This window comes from Heptranchias perlo, chromosome 9 (genome assembly GCF_035084215.1).
Source record: "Heptranchias perlo isolate sHepPer1 chromosome 9, sHepPer1.hap1, whole genome shotgun sequence".
NCBI lineage: Eukaryota > Metazoa > Chordata > Chondrichthyes > Hexanchiformes > Hexanchidae > Heptranchias > Heptranchias perlo.
Window position 1 is genome coordinate 21,958,315 of NC_090333.1, and position 12,842 is coordinate 21,971,156.

Below are 12,842 nucleotides of genomic sequence, written 5' to 3' on the forward strand. Positions count from 1 at the left end.
TTTGCATAAAACATAACACTGTTCCCTTTCTCATTAAAAAGGTTTAGAGATGATTATTCCAGGTACTATAGTAGCGCATGCATTCTCGGCTGTGACAACACCCTCATCTGTAAGTCACAAGGTTGTGGATTCAACCCACACTCCAGAGACCTGAGCACATACTAGTGCAGTACTGAGGGGGTACTGCACTGTCAGAGGTGCCATCTTTTGGATGAGATGTTAAATTGATGTCACGTCTGCCAGGTGCTTGTAAAAGGTTCCATAACATCAAATGAAGAATAACAGGGGAGTTATCCTGGCCATCATTTATCCCTCAACCAACATCACCAATACAGATTATCTGGTCATTTATCTCAATTCTGTTTGTGGGACCTTGTGTACAAACTAGCTACTGCATTTATCTACATTTCAAAAGTATTTCATTGACTGTGAAGCACTTTGAGTTGTGAAAGGCACTATATAAATGTCAGTTCTTTATTTACATTGCAATTATACTACAACTTTCACATCGCTATAACTCAGTTTCAAAGTGGAGTGGTGCAAGATCCCCTGAAGCAACCAACTCTCACCCTTAGTTGCTTTAACACAGCAAGGAGAGATGCTCTATTTTAGACATCAGGGTACCCTCCCCACAGCAATGATGCATATGATGCCTGGGAGGAGGTCACAGCAAGAAGTAATGCTGTCTGGATCCAAATGAGAAAGAAGATGTCAGACCCGAGGAGAACTGCAAAGGTAAGGTGACCCTAAAATGCTCTATACCAAATAGCTAGGCCAAGTACACATGCTACAGCCTGATTTGTCTCACCCTACTATATAGGATAAGGCCATAATTATGGCCTTCAAAAGGGAACTGGGTAAGGACTTGAAAGAAAAAAAATTGCAGGGCTACAGGGATAGGGCGGGGGAGTGGGACTAGCTGGATTGCACTTGCATAGAGCGGCATGGACTTGATGGGCTGAATGGCCTCCTTCCATGCTGTAACCTTTCTATGATTATATTATCTCTGCACCATTGTTGCATGCAAAGCACCCAGATAACCTACACTACATGGCCGTACAACAGTAGGGTGCTCCTTCAAGTTGCAACTTGCCACTCTCACTGTTGTTACGTTCACTTGTTAAAAGGAACTTCACACCAAACACCCTTGCAACACAACCTATCTGCAAGATGCTTGGTCATTGGCTCCCACACATAATGGAATCCAGATTGGCCACTTGGATATCACTATATGTGCGCCCTTCCAACCTACAACATCTCACAAGTACTTTTCTGTTTGCCAAATTAGCTCACAACAAGAGGGACAAACCCACACTGGTGGAGGGCACACTAATCTGGCATATGATGCCATGCTGGACATAATCAGCTATAAGTGCACAGAGGGATTGTGGCAAGGTGAAGTTGGAGATCTTCCCCCAGCTAAGGGCAAATATCCTCTCTGATGATCTTGGTAACTACATGGCCTCAGTGTATTTGTGCTCTGCTTGTGTCCATGGCTGGCATAAGGAGATCATTAACCATATTCGAAGCAGGTTAAATAGAAACTCAAGCAGCCATTGTTGCAGACTGCCTCCTTCAAATAAAAGGTGGCATAGATGACTGGCTTAAAATGGAAGCATCTTGACTGCTACCTGGGAAATGGGCACTGACCTGATGGATCAAGTGTTGGTCATCAACTAACCAGCTGTACATTCATGGAATCGTAGAATCTTACAGCACAGGAGGAGGACACTCAGCCCATTGTGCCTGTGCCGGCTCTTTGAAAGAGCTGTCCAATTTAGTCCCACACGGTAGCTTTTTCCCCATAACCCTGCAGATTAATCCTCTTCAAGTACATGGAATCTGATTTCACCATCCTTTCAGGTAATGCGTTCCAGATCTTAATAACCCTCTGTGTGAAAACATTTCTCCTCATTTCCCCTCTAGTTCTTTTGCCAATTATTTTAAATCTATGACCTCTGGTTATCGGCCCACTTGCCAGTGGGAACAGTTTCTCCCTACTTGCGCCATCAAAACCCCTCATAATTTTGACTACTTCTATTGGGTCTCCCCTTAACCATCTCTGCTCTAAGGAGAACAATTATAACTTCTCCAATCTTTCCACATAACAGAAGTCCCTCATCCTTGGTATCATCCTGGTAAACCTCCTCTGTACCTTCTCCAAGGCCTTGACATCCTTCCTAAAGTGTGGTGCCCAGAATTGTACACATACTCCAGCCGAGGCCTAACCAGTGATTTGTAAAGGTTCAGCATGACTTCCTTGTTTTTGTATTCAATGCCCCTATTTATAAAGCCAAGCATCCCATATGCTTTCTTAAACATCTAATCTACTTGCCCTGCCACCTTCAAAGATTTGTGAATATGCACCCCCAGGTTCCTCTGCTCTTGCACCCCCTCAAAATAGTACTATTTAGATCATACTGCCTCTCCATGTTGTTCCTCCCAAAGTGCATCACTTCACACTTATCCACATTAAATTGCATCTGCCACATGTCTGCCCATTTCACCAGTCTGTCTATGTCATCCTGAAGTCTGCTACTATCCTCCTCACTATTTACTACGTTGCCAAGTTTTATATCATCCGCAAACTTCAAAATTGTACTTCCTATACTCAAGTCCAGGTCATTCATATACAACAAGAAAAGCAATGGTCCTAATACCAACCACTAGGGGACCCCACTGCATACTTCTCCCCAGTCAGATAAACATCTGTTCACCACTGCTTTCTGCCTCCTATCCCTTAGCCAATTATCTAACCAAGTTACCACCATCCCTTTAATCCCATGTGCTTCTATTTACCTCCGCCTTTTGAAAGTCCACGTATACATCCACAGTACTACACTACATTCATCAACCCTCTCTGTTACTTTACCAAAGAACTCAATCAAGTTGGTCAGACATAATTTGCCCTTCACAAATCCATGCTAGCTGTCCCTTATTAACCCATGCTTCTCCAAGTGAGAATTTATTTTGTCCTTGACAATGGTCTCTAGTAGTTTTCCCACCGCTGATGTTAGACTAACTGGCCTGTAGCTACCAGGTTTATCCCTCTCCCCCTTTTTTAAATAGTGGTGTAAAATTTGTAACCTCCAGTCCTCTGGCACCACTCCCATATCCAAGGAGGATTGAAAGATTGTGATCAGAGCTTTGGCTATCTCCACCCTTGCTTCCCTCAGCAACCTAGGATGCATCCCACCTGGACTGGGTGACTTGTTAACTTTGAGTGATGCCAACCTATTTAGCACCTCTTTTCTATCTATTTTTATCCTTTTCAATATCTCTACTCCCTCCTTCTCTATTGCGACATTAACTTCATCCTCTTCTTTTGTGAAGACAGATACAAAGTATTCATTCAGTACCCCAGTCATGCCCTCTGCCTTCACAAGAAGATTGCCTTTTTTGTCCCTAATCAGCCTCACCATTCCTTTAACAATCCGTTTACTTTTTTATATGTTTATAAAAGATTTTTGGGTTCCCTTTTATGTTACCCGCTAATCATTTTTCATATTCTCTCTTTGCCCTTCTTATATCCTTTTTCAATTTCCCCCTGGACTCTCTGCATTCTGCCTGTTTTTTTTAACTGTTTTCTGTACCTGACATTTATCATAAACCTTCTTTTTCTGTTTTATTTTAACCTCTATTTCCTTTGTCATCCAGGGAGCTCTAGCTTTGGATGCCCTATCTTTTCTCCTTATGGTTATATGCATTGTTTGTACCCGAACTACCTCCGCCTTGAAGGCCTGCCATTACTCATTTACTGTTTTCATGGCCAATTTTTGTTTCCAGTCCATCTGTGTTAGATCCCTCCTCAAATCACTAAAATTGGCTCTCTTCCAGTTGGGTATTTTCACCTTTGATTTTTCTTTGTCCCTTTCCGTAACTACTTTAAACCAAATTAAATTATGATCACGATTACCCAGATGTTCTCCCATTGAAACACACTCCACTTGCCCTACTTCATTCTCCAGAACTAGATCTGGCACTGCTTCCTTCCTTGTTGGGCTAGAAACATACTGATAAGAAAGTTCTCCTGTACACATTTTAGGAATTCTTCAACCTCCTTGCCCTTTACACTGTTTTTTCCCAGTCTATATTAGGGTAATTGAAGTCCCCTACTATTACTACTTCATTATTTTTAAATTTCTCTGTAATTTTCTTACAGATTTGCTCCTCTATCTCCTGCTTACTATTTGGGGGTCTATAGTAAACACCCAGCAATATAACAGTTCCTTTTCTGTTGCTTAACTGTAACCAAATAGATTCAGTCTTTGAACTCTCTAATGTACCGTCCCTCTGTAGAACTGTAATATTATCCTTGATCAATACTGCCGCCATCCTCCTTTCTTTTTTCCTTCCCTATCCCTCCTGAATACATTGTAGCCAGGGATGTTTAGTTCCCATTCCTGCCCATGGGTATAACGGAGCCAGGTCTCCGTTATAGCCATTATATCATAAGTCCATGTGGCGACTTGTGCCTGCAGCTCATCAACCTCATTTGCAACAATCCTCACATTAACACACAAGCACTCCAACACTATGCTAGTCTCCTTTGCTTTTTTTCCTGAATCTAATTCCTGCTCTTTCTACACTATTCTTTATTCTGTTGCTGTTTGTCCTTCCTAGCTTTTTATGCACCTTGTCTCTCCTCTCTGCTGCTAGACCCTGGTTCCCCTCCCCCTGTCAAATTTGTTTAATCCCTCCCCCACAGAACTAGCTAATCCCCCCGCGAGGACATTGGACCCAGCCCTGTTCAGGTGCAACCTGTCCAAATTGTACAGGTCCTTCCTGCCACAGAATTGGTCCCAATGCCCCAGGAATCTAAAGCCCTCCCTCTTGCTCCACTTCTCCAGCTATGCATTCACCTGTACTATCTTCCTGTGTTTGTATTCACTAGCACATGGCACTGAGAGTAATCCAGAGATTACCACCTTTGAGATCCTGTTCTTTAATCTTTTTCCTAGTTCCTGAAAATCTGCCAGTGGGACCCCAACCCTCTTCCTACCTATGTCATTGGTTCCAACATGGACCATAACTTCTGGATGATCCCCTTCCCCTCACAGAATGTCCTGCACCCATTCATTGATATTCAGTACATTGATGGGGTGGAGCCCCTTTTAGTGCTTGTGCACAAAGAAATTGTATCTAGGGACTCAGATGGCAACATGAGCACCATCAATGACCTCCTGCATTTTGGGGAATCCAGCAATGTGAAAAGATTGGGCAGCCTTATTAGGCTGCTGTTCCTGTTCAGTGAAAAAAGTAATGAACAAGTTGGCCCTGCTGAACAATGCATCAATGAAGTGTTTGACACAACTCTACAAATTAATTTATATTGCAGAATTTCCCTGTGGTGCTCTGGAAGGAGCCAGAGGCATAAAAATTGAGAGCGGTGTAACTGACTGGCAGTGCCATCTCTGTGGGTGAGGTGTGATCTGCAACAGATGTCACAGTTCTGTAACTGCTTCCCTGATGAACCAAAGCCTGTGAAAGTAGTTCTCCTCTGACATTACCAGATAGCTATTCCTGGGCCTGTAAAGTCAGCTACTTGAATAATGATGAATAATGGCAGCTGGTGGCAGTGTGCCTTTGATGCAATCTGATCTCTATGGTATTCTCCTCTGTCAAATCTGAGAAGCAATGAATCGAATCCTCATAACTTTGAATTCAATTATAATTCAATAGTTTGGAACGGTCCAGCTTTAAGAAATCCTCTTCATCCAGGCCAGAATGCTACTGAAATTTAATGCCTAGTTTCAATGAGCATGCTGAGCACGTAGCTGGTGCACATCATAAACTTTGGGATTGCACGCATTAGCCAACTTAACCTTCACTTGCATAGTTTTCAACAGTTTAATGAGGTTCTTCTCCAGTCTACGTCATTGTAAGGAACATTGGCGGAAAACCAGATTCACAATTTCCAATGGTGCGTTATTCTAGCAGACACAAGCAATTTCATGTTAGAAGACCCATTCCTGTCTCTCAGAATTTTTAACCCTAGCAACTTGCACAGTAATATATATGTTAAATATGATATCAATAAAACTGATGTATTAACTTCCATTTTATTTTAATATACAGTTGCGGTCTCACTACTCCTATCTGAAACTTTGGGAATACAATATTTTCCTACCTTGTTTTTAATTTATATTATGAGAAGATTTTGGTTTCTGTCTCCTGAGCAAACAAAATAAAGCAAGTCTACTCTTAAAAAAACTGCACATGCTCAGAATTTTTGGACTTTTTTTTCTCTGGTATTTTAAATTCCCTCACCTGTCAAGAAGTAGCGGAAATGCAAGCTAATAGTAAGATGATGATGGTAGTTGGAGGGTGAGCATTCAATTATTTTATTGTGATTCCTAGTTCCTGGAATTGTCTCACAGTATGACAGCCTGGTTTCATGAAACAGAATGCTACAAGTTTGAACACCGGGCATAAATTATAGCACTGCATCTCAGCATTGAGGAGGTATTGGTTTCTTCTGTGTACGTGGCATCACTGTCACCATAAGGATGGCATTATCAATCATCAATGGGGCATAGAGTTGGATTAATGAGGTGTGACTTACTATACTCAAATGCAACACATCTGCAGAGAGCACAGTGGCACCTTTCCACTAAGCAACAGGTGTACAGTGTCTTGGCATCTCCCAAGGAGAATCTAAAATTTTGATCTTGCAAGAATTGTTACTAGAATTTTGAAACTACATCACTGTCTAAGTTTATTGAATAATATATGCTGGGTTAAATGGGTTTATGCCTCCATTTAAATAGTAAATCAAGGCATTTTGCACAAACATTCTAAACATTCATATGCTGATATTCCACAGTATAATTTTAAAACCTTAGAGAATAATACTGTCTGGCAATGATTAAAAGGCCAGTCAATTCAAATAGTGTCACAAACTGCAAAGTGAAGATTAATGGAGCGTGTGGTGTTTGCTGGTACCCTTGGGGACTTCCGCGACTGGTGGGTACCACAAGCACTGGAGCGTTTTGTGGACACCAGGAATTATATTACAATTTAGTTTTATAAGTTTCCATTTGTTTTGTTCAAAGTTATTTATTGTTTGGTTAAGTTTTTTTAATAACAAGATTAAATAGCTATCCCCTAAATTCCAGGATTATTGTTTAAATATTGTGCATACAAAAACATATCTATACTAACATACTTATATATAGTTTTATACAGTCATTTTGTCCCGTTTTGAATTGTTCTAGAGTAGCATTGATGTCAGTGCTGAGGCCAGCTCACAACGCTCTACTGGTTCTTAGGTAATCACACACTGCAAGACTAACCACTCTCAGATACATTACTGAAAAAATGATCACTAAAGAATTAGCAGTGAATTGGCTGCTGGAGTTCTGTGTTATAGTTGTAGGATTATGATAACTTTAGAAACTTGTGTGGGGAGATTTTTTCAGTCGCTGTTTTATTCTTTTGCTAGACTGGAAATTTCACGTGTGGTTGATTGATACAGGACAGGATACTGGTACACGTTTTATAAATAATTCAGTGCCGGCAAGGAGTATGTTTACGGTTGGGTTGTTTTGTGAAAATGAGGGAGTCATCAGACTAATTCTTTGCCGCCACGGGCAGTGCTGTGGATTCTGTTTTAAGTTGCTAAGCACTAAGAACTGTAATCCAAAGAATATTGACATGCCACATGAGAGAGTAAAAGCCAATACTGATATTCCCTATGCTCGAACTTACCACGTTCTTCTTCTGACTCGTTTTTAATGAGCATCGTGCTTTATTTACCTCAAGTCGTGTGCTGAGGCGATAATGTGCTCTTTCCTACTCGGTCTACTTTTGTCCCATTTAAAACCGAACTACACCAACGATTACGTAGAGCGAACTAAAGTTATCTGTGAAGATATACGTTACTGCTTAAAATATAAGGAGTTTACACCACTCACACTTACCTGTGGACTTGGAACCGCCGTGCCCTTCCTTACCTGAGCAAAACTTGGCATCAGGTTTCACTGTTGAGGCGGGGCTCTGACATCGAACTAAAATTTACCTCCGTGGGTTGGGCTCACACAATTATAAAATACTTATAGAAGAGAAGGGCGATTGGGCCTCTCTTAGTTCATCTATCCACACACAGCCTTATATTTCCCCATTGTTGTAATTGTTTCTGAAATGATTCAAGGGTCTAAATACTTCCTCTGACAGGTATTTTACTGATGTGGAGATGCCGGTGATGGACTGGGGTTGACAATTGTAAACAATTTTACAACACCAAGTTATAGTCCAGCAATTTTATTTTAAATTCACAAGCTTTCGGAGACTTCCTCCTTCCTCAGGTAAATGTTTCAGGAGCTCCTTGAAGCCTACGCATTTATACATATAGAACAATACATGGTGTTTACAGACTGCCCCTGCAACTGCCCGTTGCCAAGGCAATCACCGTGTTCAGACAGAGAGGTGTCACCTGCAGAACCCCCGAATACACATTCAACAAAAAAACAAACAGGGAAAAAAAACAGAGAAAAAAAACAGAGAGAGGCAGAAACATCCGGAAGGCAGAGAGAGCCAGCAAATGACCCATTATATTAAAAACAGATAACATTTGTTCGCTGGTGGGGTAACGTGTAGCGTGACATGAACCCAAGATCCCGGTTGAGGCCATCCTCATGGGTGCGGAACTTGGCTATCAATTTCTGCTCGACGATTTTGCGTTGTCGTGTGTCTCGAAGGCCGCCTTGGAGTACGCTTACCTGAAGGTCGGTGGATGAATGTCCATGACTGCTGAAGTGTTCCCCGACTGGGAGGGAACCCTCCTGTTTGGCGATTGTTGCGCGGTGTCCGTTCATCCGTTGTCGCAGCGTCTGCATGGTCTCGCCAATGTACCATGCTCTGGGGCATCCTTTCCTGCAACGTATGAGGTAGACAACGTTGGCCGAGTCACAGGAGTATGAACCATGCACCTGGTGGGTGGTGTCCTCTCGTGTGATGGTGGTATCTGTGTCGATGATCTGGCATGTCTTGCAGAGGTTACCGTGGCAGGGTTGTGTGGCGTCGTGGACGCTGTTCTCTTGAAAGCTAGGTAATTTGCTGCGAACGATGGTCTGTTTGAGGTTGGGTGGCTGTTTAAAGGCGAGTAGTGGAGGTGTGGGGATGGCCATAGCGAGGTGTTTGTCCTCATTGATGACATGTTGAAGGCTGCGGAGAACATGGCGTAGTTTCTCCGCTCCGGGGAAGTACTGGACGACAAAGGGTACTCTGTTGGTTGCGTCCCGTGTTAGTCTCCTGAGGAGGTCTATGCGATTTTTTGCTGTGGCCCGTCGGAACTGTCGATCGATGAGTCGAGCGTCATATCCCGTTCTTACTAGGGCGTCTTTCAGCGTCTGTAGGTGTCCATCGCGTTCCTCCTCGTCTGAGCAGACCCTGTGTATTCGCAGGGCCTGTCCATAGGGGATGGCCTCTTTGACGTGGTTAGGGTGGAAGCTGGAAAAGTGGAGCATCGTGAGGTTGTCCGTGGGCTTGCGGTAGAGTGAGGTGCTGAGGTGCCCGTCTTTGATGGAGATTCGTGTGTCCAAGAAAGAAACTGATTCTGAGGAGTAGTCCATGGTGAGCTTGATGGTGGGATGGAACTTGTTGATGTTATCGTGTAGTCTCTTTAGTGATTCCTTGCCGTGGGTCCATAGAAAGAAAATGTCGTCGATGTATCTGGTGTATAGTGTTGGTTGGAGGTCTTGTGCAGTGAAGAAGTCCTGCTCGAACTTGTGCATGAAAATGTTGGCGTATTGGGGTGCGAATTTGGTCCCCATGGCTGTTCCGTGTGTTTGGGTAAAGAACTGGTTATCGAAGGTGAAGACATTGTGATCCAGGATGAAGCGGATGAGTTGTAGGATGGCTTCCGGAGATTGGCTGTTGTTGGTGTTGAGTATTGATGCTGTCGCAGCGATGCCGTCATCGTGGGGGATACTGGTGTATAGTGCCGAGACGTCCATCGTGGTGAGAAGTGTTCCTGGTTCAACTGGTCCGTGGGTACTGAGTTTTTGTAGGAAGTCTGTAGTGTCGCGACAGAAGCTGGGGGTTCCCTGTACGATGGGTTTCAGTATGCCCTCGATGTATCCAGAGAGGTTCTCACACAGGGTTCCGTTGCCTGATACGATGGGACGTCCGGGTGTGTTGGCTTTGTGTATCTTTGGGAGGCAGTAGAAGTCTCCCACGCGGGGATTACGTGGGATGAGAGTGCGTAGGATGCTTTGAAGGTCTGGATCGAAGGTCTTGATCAGTTTGTTGAGCTGGTGGGTGTGTTCTTTGGTCGGATCTGCGGGTAACCGTCTGTAGTGTTCCTGGTTGTCCAGTTGTCGGTATGCTTCTTTGCAATAGTCTGTTCTGTTCTGTATGACTATGGCTCCTCCTTTGTCCGCTGGTTTGATGACGATGTTGCGGTTGGTCTTGAGAGCGTTGATGGCGTTGCGTTGTGCTCGGGTGACATTCTGGACTGTCTTCTGAGTGCGGCTGATGAATCTGGCATTGACGCATTTCCCTCCAGCTTGAGCATACATGTCCACGTCAAAGAGGCCATCCCCTATGGACAGGCCCTGCGAATACACAGGGTCTGCTCAGACGAGGAGGAACGCGATGGACACCTACAGACGCTGAAAGACGCCCTAGTAAGAACGGGATATGACGCTCGACTCATCGATCGACAGTTCCGACGGGCCACAGCAAAAAATCGCATAGACCTCCTCAGGAGACTAACACGGGACGCAACCAACAGAGTACCCTTTGTCGTCCAGTACTTCCCCGGAGCGGAGAAACTACGCCATGTTCTCCGCAGCCTTCAACATGTCATCAATGAGGACAAACACCTCGCTATGGCCATCCCCACACCTCCACTACTCGCCTTTAAACAGCCACCCAACCTCAAACAGACCATCGTTCGCAGCAAATTACCTAGCTTTCAAGAGAACAGCGTCCACGACGCCACACAACCCTGCCACGGTAACCTCTGCAAGACATGCCAGATCATCGACACAGATACCACCATCACACGAGAGGACACCACCCACCAGGTGCATGGTTCATACTCCTGTGACTCGGCCAACGTTGTCTACCTCATACGTTGCAGGAAAGGATGCCCCAGAGCATGGTACATTGGCGAGACCATGCAGACGCTGCGACAACGGATGAACGGACACCGCGCAACAATCGCCAAACAGGAGGGTTCCCTCCCAGTCGGGGAACACTTCAGCAGTCATGGACATTCATCCACCGACCTTCAGGTAAGCGTACTCCAAGGCGGCCTTTGAGACACACGACAACGCAAAATCGTCGAGCAGAAATTGATAGCCAAGTTCCGCACCCATGAGGACGGCCTCAACCGGGATCTTGGGTTCATGTCACGCTACACGTTACCCCACCAGCGAACAAATGTTATCTGTTTTTAATATAATGGGTCATTTGCTGGCTCTCTCTGCCTTCCGGATGTTTCTGCCTCTCTCTGTTTTTTTTCTCTGTTTTTTTTCCCTGTTTGTTTTTTTGTTGAATGTGTATTCGGGGGTTCTGCAGGTGACACCTCTCTGTCTGAACACGGTGATTGCCTTGGCAACGGGCAGTTGCAGGGGCAGTCTGTAAACACCATGTATTGTTCTATATGTATAAATGCGTAGGCTTCAAGGAGCTCCTGAAACATTTACCTGAGGAAGGAGGAAGTCTCCGAAAGCTTGTGAATTTAAAATAAAATTGCTGGACTATAACTTGGTGTTGTAAAATTGTTTACAGGTATTTTACTGTTTAAGCTATATAGTCCAACATTTTCTTGGATTTGTTGATTGCCGCTCAGTATTGGTTGATTGTTGAGTCTAGATCTCTTTCAAATTCATCCTTAGTTATTTCAACACCATTCATGGAGTATGCATATTGACAATTTTTCTTTTCTATATGCCATACTTTACATCCTGTCTGCATTAAATTTTAAATTTCAGCCATTGTTTGGCCTACTCATATTTTGTGTAACTCATTTTACTGGCCAGCCTCTTTCATAGAATCATAGAAAATTTACAGCACAGAAGGAGGCCATTCGGCCCATCGTGTCCACACCGGCTGAGAGGTGAGCCACCCAGCCTAATCCCACTTTCCTGCATTTGGTCCGTAGCCCTGCAGGTCACGGCTCTTCAGGTGCACATCCAGGTATTTTTTAAATGAGTTGAGGGTTTCTGCCTCTACCACCCTCTAATTGCACTAGAGAGGATGCAGAGGAGATTTACGAGGATGTTGCCAGGACAGGAGAATATTAGCAATGATGACAGATTAGATAGGCTGGGGTTGTTTTCCTTGGAACAGAGGAGGCTGAGGGGTGGTTTGATTGAGGTGTACAAAATTATGTTGGGCCTACATCCTCGTAAATCTCCTCTGCATCCTCTCTAGTGCAATTAGAGGGTGGTAGAGGCAGAAACCCTCAACTCATTTGAGGGTTTCTGCCTCTACCACCCTCTTAGGCAGTGAGTTCCAGACCCCCACCACCCTCTGGGTGAAAAAATGTTTCCACATGTCCGCTCTAATCCTTCTACCAATCACTTTAAATCTATGCCCCCGGTTATTGACCCCTCTGCTATGGTCCTTCCTCTATCTAGGCCCAACATAATTTTGTACACCTCAATCAAATCACCCCTCAGCCTCCTCTGTTCCAAGGAAAACAACCCCAGCCTATCTAATCTGTCATCATTGCTAATATTCTCCTGTCCTGGCAACATCCTCGTAAATCTCCTCTGCATCCTCTCTAGTGCAATTACATCCTTCCTGTAATGTGGTAACCAGAACTGTGCGCAGTACTCAAGCTGTGGCCTAACTAGTGTTTTATACAGTTCCAGCATAACATCCCTGCT

The 12,842-nt window shown here is 44.1% G+C and overlaps 1 protein-coding gene across 1 annotated transcript in view; it reads right to left on the bottom strand.

The window, feature by feature from the left end:
• The window catches only part of LOC137325184 (putative ferric-chelate reductase 1), a 40,098-nt gene extending 32,120 nt beyond the window's left edge, over positions 1 to 7,978 (bottom strand). Inside the window, exon 1 of the mRNA XM_067989991.1 lies at positions 7,923 to 7,978. The gene's annotated coding sequence lies outside the window, so the exon portion shown is untranslated. The remainder of the gene's footprint in view (positions 1 to 7,922) is intronic.
• Positions 7,979 to 12,842: the final 4,864 nt, after the last annotated feature.